This window comes from Mus pahari, chromosome 1 (genome assembly GCF_900095145.1).
Source record: "Mus pahari chromosome 1, PAHARI_EIJ_v1.1, whole genome shotgun sequence".
Taxonomy (NCBI): Eukaryota; Metazoa; Chordata; class Mammalia; order Rodentia; family Muridae; genus Mus; species Mus pahari.
This window is the reverse complement of record NC_034590.1, coordinates 21,183,576-21,194,422: the sequence shown is the minus strand read 5'-3', so window position 1 is coordinate 21,194,422 and position 10,847 is coordinate 21,183,576.

Below are 10,847 nucleotides of genomic sequence, written 5' to 3'. Positions count from 1 at the left end.
ACTTGGTCAAGGAAGAAATAAAGAAAGAAATTTAAGACTTTTTAGAGCTTAATGAAAATGAAACCACAACATACCCAATCTTATGGGACACAATGAAAGCAGTCCTAAGTGGAAAACTCATAGCGTTTAGTGCCTCCAAAAGAAACTTGAGAGAGTATACACTAGCAGCTTGACAGCATATCTGAAAGTTCTAGAACACAAAGAAGCAAATTCACCCAAGAAGAGTAAATGGCCAGAAATAATCAAACTCAGGGCTGAAATCGACCAAGAAGAAACAAAAAGAACTGTACAAAGAATCAACCAAACCAGGAACTGCTTCTTTGAGAAAATCAACAAAATAAATAAACTCTTAGCCAGACTAACTAGAGAGCATAGAGACAGTATCCTAATTAACAAAATCAGAAATGAAAAGGGAGGTATAACAACAGAAACTGAGGAAATCCAACAAATCACAAGATCCTATTACAAAAGCCTATGCTCAACAATGCTGGAAAAACTGAATATGGTGGAATCAAAAACAAGTAGGTTCCAACAGATGCTCTGTCAGAAGAAGAGTGAGTCTTCCTTATTCCATTGTCTTTACATAGCCCTACAGGAGAAGGTGTGGCCCAGATTAAAGGTGTGTTCTACCATGAATGGATTGAGAACTTGCTTTGTTCCAGGCAGGCCTTAAACTCAGAGATCTGAGTTACTCAGTCTCCTGGGATTAAAGGTGAGTACTACCGTGTCTGGGCCTAAGTTTTAGATGGCCACTATGTCTCAAGATCTCCATGTCAAGATTCGGGTCAGAAACTTGTGTCTTCCAGCCTCAAGATTGGGATCACAAGCTTGCCTTCCAATTCTGGACTGTAATTCATTTCAGATTTAGTCAAGTTGACAATAAGGAATAGTCATCACAAACACCAACAATATGAAAGGAAGTAGCAACTGTAATATCCAAAATAAGTTCAAGACTACCCCTTCAAAAAGAACTTTCCAAACTGTACTAGCAGGGCAAGTGCAGAGCCAGATAAGGAAGCTGGTTGACTAAACAAATGTAAAAACATAGTTTTAGGGGTTAAAATGACTGAGTCTACAACTACCAAAACAATATTAACTGTTCTCAAAGAAATAACCATAACAAGTTAGCAGTTCCCAGAGAAATCCCCCTATGCACCCCACACTGAATTCTGAGAAAAACCACCCTGACCTTGCTAAGAATCCCTGTGATGTTAATAGCTAAAAGGTGACCAAATCATAATAATCCACCATGGAGACAGGCAAAGTTAGTCACTAGACCAAAGGCTTACTTAGTCACTGTACAAACCAACCAATGCCTGAAAAGGTTATTTGCTTCACCAATTAGAATAAGCCAGCTACCCTGTTGCCTAAATCTGCCCCTTACAAAGGTATAAAAAGTGTGTTCATTCTTTGTTCTGGGTCTCTCTCCTCCAGGCTGCATGCTGAGAGGGGAGTCTCCAATATGTTGAATCAATAAAAATCCTCATGTGGTTTGCAGCAATGGCAGTCTCTGTGATCTTTGTGAGTGAGGATCTTTTGACGAACTATAACACAATCACTGGTCTTTTATATCTCTCAACATTAATGGATTCAATTCTCCAATAAAAAATTCATGCAGCCATTGCTCTTCTGGTCCTTAACACCACCAGAACCAATGGCAGCTTGTTGTGACTGCTTCCCAACCCCACAACCCTGCTTGCCTCCTAGGAGGCCTGTTTGAATCTGAGACAGCACTAACTGCTTCCCAGAAGGACTGTTCTAGTCTGGGACACACAGCTTGAACTACTTCCAAGGAAGATTGCTGCAATCCATGATACCCAGCTAAGTTAGCATCAGAGACAGTCAAATGCTAAAAGCCAGGGCCAACAACATAATCAACAGAAATTTGGCATCCTCAGAACCCAGTGCTCCTACCACAGGAAGCCCTGGATAACCTAACACACCTGAGGAGACCTTCTGTCTTTAAATTCCATCTCATGAAGATGATAAAGAACTTTAAGTAGGATATAAACAATTCCTTTAAAGAAATTTAGAAAAATATATAGAAGCCCTTAAAGAGAAAACAAATAAATCTCTTAAAGAAATAAAATGCAACAGGTAAAGGATTTGAACAAAAAGATTCAAGACCTCAAATTGGAAAAAGAAACAATATAGAAACCACAAGTGGAAGTAATCCTGGAGATGGAAAGGGAACAGGGAATACAAATACAAGCTTCATCTATTTGCCTAACAATTTCAGGAATTCATTGATATAATAGTTGAGTAGTATTCCATTGGGTAAATGCACCACATTTTCTCTATCCATTCCTCTGTTGATGGACATCTGGGTTCTTTCCAGCTTCTGGCTATTATATATAAGGCTGCTATGAACATAGTGGAGCTTGTTTCCTTATTTCATGTTGGAGCATCTTCTGGGTATAAACCCAGAAGTGGTATATCTGGGTCCTCTAGTTGTACTATGTCTAATATTCTGAGGAACCACCAAACTGATTTACAGANTGGTTATACCAGCTTGCAATCCCACCAGCAGTGGAGGAGTGTTCCTCTTTCTCCACATCCTTTCTAGCATCTGCTATCACCTGAGTTTTTGATCTTAGCCACTCAGACTGGTGTGAGGTGGAATCTTGTTGTTTTGATTTGGATTTCCCTGATGACTAAGGATGTTGAACATTTCTTTAGGTACGTCTCAGCTACATGTTCCTCAATAGAGGAATGGATACAGAAGATGTCGTACATTTAAACAATGGAATACTACTCAGCTATTAAAAACAATGAATTCATGAAGTATTTAGGCAAATGGATGGAACAAGAAAATATCATCCTGCGTAAGGTAAGTGAATCCCAAAAGAACACACATGGTATACTCTCACTGAAAAGTGGATATTAGCCCAGAACCTTGGAATACCAAAGATACAATTCAGAGCAAATGAAGCTCAAGAAGAAGGAAGTCCACTGTATGGACACTCTGGTCCTTCTTAGATGGGCAAACAAAATAGGCATGGGAGCCGAGACTGAAGGAAAGACCATCTAGAGACTGCCCCACCTAGGGATCTATCCACATACAGTCACCAAACCCAAACACTCTTGTGGGTGCCAGCAACTGCTTGCTGAGGGGAGCCTGACACAGATGTCTCCTGAAAGGCTCTGCCAGTACCCGACAAATACAGAGGTGGATGCTCTCAGCCAACCATTGGACTGAGAACATGGCCCCCAATGGAGGATCTAGAGAAAGGACCGAAGAAGCTGAAGGAACTTGCAGCTCCATAGGAAGAACAATAATATGAACCAACCAGTACTCCAAGTACTTCCAGAGACTAAACCACCAACCAAAGAGTACACATGGAGGCACCCATGCCTCCAGCTGCATATGCAGCAGAGGATGGCCTTGTTGGACATCAATGGGAGGAGAGGACTTTGATTCTGAGAAGGCTTGATTCCCCAGTGTAGGGGAATTCCAGGACAGGGAAGCAGGAGTGGATGGGTTGGTGAGCAGAGGGATGGGGGATGGGAAAGGGGTTTCTCTGCGGAGAAGCCCGGAAAGGGGATGTTATTTGAAATGAAAATAAAGAAAATATCTAATAAAAAATCAAATACAATCATTATCAATGGAATTGAAGAGGTAGAAGTGAGAATACTATATTAGCTATTGATAGATAGGTCAAAGAAAATGCCAACTGTAAATTTCCTAACCCAAATATCCAGAAAGTATAGGACACAAGGAAAGGACTACACCTAAGGAAGTAGGACTAGAAGAGGATGAAGACTCCCAGTTCAAAGGGTTAGAAATAATCTTCAACAAAAATCATAGAAGAAAATTTCCCTAACCTACAAAAGGGATTCCATAAATGTAAAATAAGTTTACAAAACATCAAATTGTTTGGACCAGAAAAGAAAATCTTCTTACCAGATAATAATCAAAATATTAAAGGTATAGAACAAATAATAAATATTAAAACTCTAAGGGGAAAAGTCCAGGTAACGTATAAAGGCAAACTTATCCTATGGAATAACAAAAAAAATCAAGGATACCTAAAACAATTCTGAACAACAGAAATATTTCTGGAAATATCACCATCACTGACCTCAAGCAATAGTGATAAAATTCGTATGGTATTTATACTGAGACAGATAATTCAATCAAGGGAATAGAATCAAAGACCCTAAAGTAAACTCAAACACCTAGTTCTTTGATCTTTTACAAAGAAGACAAAATGATACTGTAGGAAAAAAATCATCTTCAACCAATGGTGTAGATTTAATTGGCAATGTGCATGTTGAAGAATGCAAACCAATCCATATCTCTTGCCCTGCACAAAACTCAAGTTCCAGTTCATCAGGTTGCTCAACATAAAAAAAAAAAAAAAAAACCAGGTTCAATGAATGTAATAGTGGAGAAAGTAGGACATAATCTAGAATGAATAGTCATAAGGGGAAATTTCCTGAACAGAAAATCAATGTCTCAGGCTGTGATCAACAATTGATAAATGGGTGGTCTTCAAACGGAAAATATTTTGTAAGGCAAAGCACACTGTCAACTTGAGAAAATGGCGATCAATAGACTGTGAAAAGATCTTCATGAATCCTACATCTACTACAGGGTTAATACCCAAAATGTATAAAGAATTTAAGAAGTTAGACTTCAGAATACCACAAACCCCACTTAAAATATGGGGTTTAGGACTATACAAAGACTTCTCAATAGAGGAGTCCCAAATGGTAGAGAAGTACAAAGAAATGTTCAACACCATTAGTAATCAGGAAAATGCAAATCAGAAGAACTCTGAGATTCCATTTTATCATGATCAAAAGATCTAAGATTATAAACTCAAAGGATAGCACATGCTGGCAAGGATGGGGAGAAAGGGAATCACTCCTCCATTGCTGGTGGGTTTGCAAATTAGTATAATCATTTTGGGAATCTGGTGGTTCCTCCAAAAATTGGAAATTGTTCTACCTGTGGACTCATTTATACTGATCCTGGGCATATACACACATGATGCTCCACAATATCACAAGGACCCATGCTCCACTATGTTCATCACAACTTTATATGTAATAGCCAAAAACTGGAAACAACCCAGATGTCTCTCAAATGAAGAAATTGTGGTATATTTACACAATGGTATGTTATTCAGCTGTTAAAACAAAGACATAATGAAATTTGTAGCAAATTAGATGAGTGGTATGTACTCACTGATAAGTGGATATTAGCCAACAAGTACAAAACACCCATGATACAACACATAGACTCTCAGAAGTTGAACTTGAAGGAAGGCCCAAGGGAGGATGCTTTAATCCCACTTAGAAAGGGAACAAAATAATCATGGGAGGCAAAACCTGGTTAGGAGTGGGCAGCAGGAGTAGAAAGGAGGGCAGAATCTGGTATGTCAGGAAAAGAGGAGAGAAGGCCAAAGACCCAGGAGAATGAATGGAAATATGCAACTATGAAATGTGTGAGTTGTATGGGGAAAATGTAGAAACCCTCAAAGACTTGTAATTTGGGAGGCTCCTAGGAATTAATATGTGTGACTGCGGTGGTTTATAAATGCTTAGCCCAGGGAACAGCACTTTAGGAATTTTGGCTTTATTGGAATAGTTGTGTCACTGTGTGCATGGACTTTAATTCCCTAGTTCTAACTGCCTACAAATTAGTCTTCTCCTTTCTGCCTTTGGAACAAGATATAGACCTCTTGGCTCCTCCTATACCATGCTTGCCTAGATGCTGCCATTGATCCCACATTGATGATAATGGACTGAACCTCTGAATCTGTAAGCTAACCCCTATTAAATATCCTAAAAAGAGATGCCTTGGTCATGGTCACAGCAGTAGAACTCTAAGGAATACAGGAGTTGGTACCAGGAAGTGGGGTATTGCTGTGAGAGGCTTTTGTTGGGAAGAATTTGGATTTGTAACTTTGTATTTGGAAAGCAATGGAATGCTTTTAAGTGGGGATAAGTTGGATATCCTACTAGGAATTTGCTGAGAGTGATTTGAACTGTACAGATCTGGCCCAAGAGGTTTCAGTGGAGTAGAGATACAGTATGTGGCCTAGAGATTGCTCTTCTGGTATTTTGGTAAAGAATATGTTTGCTTTCTGCTCTTTACTGAAGAGTCTACCTGAGTCTAAGGTAAAGATATTTATGCCGATTGCCTTGCCAAGGGAAGTCTCAATAGAGTCCAGCAGAGACTTTGTTCCCTGGTTTAGTCTCATGAGAAGCATTTTAATGATAAGGAGAAAGCTGAAAAATGAAAAATATAAAATGTACAGTTCAAGTAATAAAGGTACACCAGGAAGTGAGATGGAGATAACTTTGTCCAAGTAGATAAATAGATTAATGGTGACTTGGGACCAGATCCCACTCACGTTAGGTTTTATTACTACGTGGTTATTGTTTTCATTTTTACTTTTAATCTGGAATGAACTACAATTTAGAAATGGAGGGCACACTTGTGATACAGATCTTGAGGTTTTTGATCTGAATCTTGAGGACCAGTGGCCCTGAAAAGTATAGGCTCTGGCAAGGTAGTACACACCCTTAATCCCAGGAGTCTTGGGCTAGCAGATCTCTGAGATTAGGACCAGCCTAGGACAGAGTAAATTCTATAATTAGGAAAAGTTTAAATCCAGGTACCAAATCCTGACACTTATACTGATGTTATGTTGTACTTGCAGACAGTAGCCTAGCATGATTGTCTTCTGAGAGTCTCAACCAACAGCTGACTGAGACAGAAGCAGATACTTACACTATTAGACTGAAGTTGAGGACCCCTATGGTTGAATTAAGGGAAAGACTGAAGAAACTGAAGGTGAGTGTGACTCCATATAAAGACTAGTGGTCTCAACTATCCCAAACCCTGGCAGCTCTTAGACACTGAGCTACCATCTCAGAAGCATACACTAGCTGGTATGAAACCTTCACATGTACACAGCAGAGCACTGCATGGTTTGTCCTCAGTGGTAGAAGACCTATCTAATCCTGGATAGACTTGAGGTCCTAGGATGGGGGAGGTCTGGTGGGAGAGAGCATCATCTTGGATACAGGGCAAGGATGAATGGGTTGTGGAACTGTGGAAGAGGGTGCTGGGATGGGGGCAATGGCTCAATTGTAAATAAAATAATAATAAATAGAAATAAATTTAATATTTTCTAGAACTGAATGAGAATGAAGACACAACATACTCAAACTTCAGAATTAAGGTCTTTTTAAAAGGCCATTTCCTAGTGCTAACTGCCTCCATAAAAATTGGAGAGATCTTATATCAGCAACTTAATTGAGAATGTTACAACAAAGAGAATAAGTAAATCACAAAAATAGTAGATTGCAAAAAATAGTCAAGTTCAGTACTGAAATCAATAAAATATAAAATAAAACAGTAAAATGATCAATGAAATAGAGAGTAGGTTCTTTGAAATATCAATAATGTAAATATACCCTTAGTCAAATGAAAAGGCAAAAAAGGAAGATCCAAATTAGTAAAATTAGGTGTAAAAGTAAGATCATAAGAATAAATATCAGGAAATCCAGAAAATAATGAGGACATACTTTACAAACATGTACTCCACAAAACTGTAAAACCTAACACAAATAGACAGATTTCATTATATGTACCTACTACAACAGTTAAATTAAGATAAGATAAGCAATTTAAACAGACCTAGAGCTCCAGATGCAAGAGAAGCACTAGTTAAAAATTTCCCAACTAAAATAAATAAACAATAAATAAATAATAGATAAAAATTAAAATAAATGAATGAATAAATAAATAAATAAAGCCAGAACCAAATGGATGCAGAATAGCATTCTCAGAGACTTTCAGTGGAATATTCATTTATCCACAAAATAGAAACAGAATAAATTTAGGTCTAAGTGTTTTAACAAGGTCAGAATTAACCTGATCTCCAGACCATACTAAGACCCAACAAAGAAAGAGAATTACTGATCAATTTATCTTATGGTGATCCCATAAACACATGTGTTTGCCTACTTGGCCCATGGGAAATGGCACTATTAGGATGTGTGGCATCATTGTAGTAGGTATGGCCGGCCTTGTTGTGTGAAGTGTGTCACTGTGCAGGTGAGCATGGGGTATTTATGTTCAAGCTCCAGCCAGTGTGGAAAGAGAACCTCTTCTTGGCTGCCTGTGGAAGACAGTTTCCTCCTGGTTGTCTTTGGATCATGATGTAGAACTCTCAGCAATTCCAGCATTATCTCTTTCTGTGTACTGCCATGCTTCCTTCCATGATGATAACGGACTTAACCTCTGAAGCTTTAAGCTTGCCCCAATTAAATGGTTCCCTTCATAGGAGATGTCTTGGTTTTTTGTCACAGCAATGGAACTCCTAACAAGACACCTTATGAACATAGATGTAAAAATATTCAATAAAGTACTTGCAAACTGAATCCAAGGACTTGTCCAAAAGATTGTCACCATGACTATGTAGGCTTCATCCCAGAGATGTAGAGGTGGGACAATATATCAGAATCAATAAATATAGTCCACCATATGTGAAGAAAAAAACCACGATTATGTCCTTAGAGGAAGAAAGGACTTTTGACAAAATTCAACACCCTTTACAGTATCTCCTGTAGTGACTAGGGGTATAAATGGTGTAACTCGAAATAATCAAGGCAACATACAGCAAGCATAAATTCAGCATCCTTTAGAATAGAGAGACATTTAAAACATTTCCACTAACATCAGATTATTCCACTAACAGGAACAGATTATTTACTCTCTCTATACCTATTCAATAAAGTACTTGAAATATTTGCTGTTGGCTATTGGTTTCTGGCTTCATCTGCCTCCAGTAGGTCCCTCTCTCCAACTCTTGGAGATTTCAGGCTTTTGTTGTATGGGGCTCAAGTTGGATTGTGGTTTTCCCACAGGCTGCGTAGCTCTCTCTAGCTTGCATCACGACCATTTTCTGGAACCCTTTTACACTTAGGAGAGCTATAACTTCTCAGCCCCAAGGTGCTGGCTGGCATTTTTGCTCAGCAGGAGATTTTTATTGGTTATTTTATTGATTTACATTTTAAATGCTCTCTTTCTCACTTTCTCCTCCATGATCCACTATCCCATACCTTCTTCCCCCTGCTTCTATGAGGGTGCTCACCACCCACCAACTCCCACCTCAGCATCCTCCTATGTCTCCACAGGACCAAGGTTCTCTCCTCCCATTGATGCCAGATAAGGGTATTCTCTGCTCCATGTGTAGCTCCATGTGTACTCTTTGGTTGGTGGTTTAGTCCTTGGGAGCTCTGGGGTATCTAGTTGGTTGATATTGTTGTTCTTTCTATGGGGTTACAAACCCCTCCAGCTTCTTCAGTCCTTCAGCTGCTCTTCCATGGATCCCTGTTATCAGTCTGATGGCTGCCTGCAAACATCCAAATGTGTACTGGTTGGTCTCTGGCAGAGACTCTCAGGGGACAGCTACACCAGGCTCCTGTCAGCAAACACTTCTTGGCCTCAGCAATAGTGTCTAGGTTTGGTGTCTGCAAATGTATGGATTCCTGGGTTAAGTGGTCTCTGCATGGCCTTTCCTTCAGTCTCTTCTCCATTCTTTTTCCCTGCATTTCTTTTAGGCAGGAGCAATTCTGGGTTAAATTTTTTTAAATGAGTGCGTAGCCCAATCTCTCAACTGGGGGCCAGGCCTACCCACTGGATATGATCTCTACAGGTTCTATCTCCACTTTGTTGTGCATTTTGGTTAATATAATCCATGTTTAGGTCCTGGCAAAGTCTTGTTTCCCTGGCATCTGGGACTTTGTAGTGAGTACTCCCAGTTCCCCATCCTCCACTGCTACTGACCTCTGTTCAATTTTCTGACTCTTTCTACTTCTCCGCCCCCCATATCCTGTCTCCTCTGACACTTGATCCTGCCCCCACTATTCCCTCCTTCTCCTCTATTACTCCCAAATCCCTCCCTCTCTTTAGCTCATGTGTTTATTTTGTTCTTTCTTCTAAGACTGTAGCACCCACACTTTGGTCTTCCTTCTTCTTTAGCTTCATATGGTCTGTGTGTTGCATTGTGGGTATCCTGACCATTTTTTTCTTTTTACTAATATCCACTGATCAGTGAGTACATACCATGTGTGCTCTTTTGTGATTGGCTTACCTCATTCAGGATGATAATGTTTAGTTCCATCCATCTTCCTGCAAATGTAGCTGCCTTCCACACAGCCTCTCTGCCCTTTCCTACTCCTTTACTAGGAAACCACCTTCCACCTAGGCATTCTCAGAATCTACGCTTGAATTCTAAGAACCATTTGTAAGCACTGGACTTTCCACCCACACACTAGTTTCCAAATAATGACCCAGAGAGTTATCATTTATTGATAAATACCTAAGTCACAAACTAGATCTGTTCCCCAACTAAAGTATAACTTATATTAACTTGTTTATACTGTTCTATGTCTGAAACGTGGCTGGTTACCTCTCTTGAGTTTCATACATCTGACTTTCTCAGAGTCTGGGTGGAAAATCTTTCATGCGTAACTCTTTCCCAGAGTCCCTTTCTCTCTTCTAGATGTGCTTCCTTCTTATCTACCCACTCCTCTAGGCTATAGGCTTTTTATTGAGAGGTGATGCTTCCATGCAGTACCTGAGAAATTATCCCTAGAGGCTGTAGTTATCAGCATCTCAAGTTCTGTTATTGCACAAAACTCAACCAGAAATGAATTAAAGACCTCAACGGAATGCCAAATCCATTAAATCTGACAGAAGATAAAGTGTAGAATAGTCTTGAACTCATTGGCACAGGAAAAGTCTTCTCATGTGAGGTTATGCCAGTGCCTGGCAAACACTGAAGTGGATGCTCACAGCGAGCTATTGGATGGAACACAGG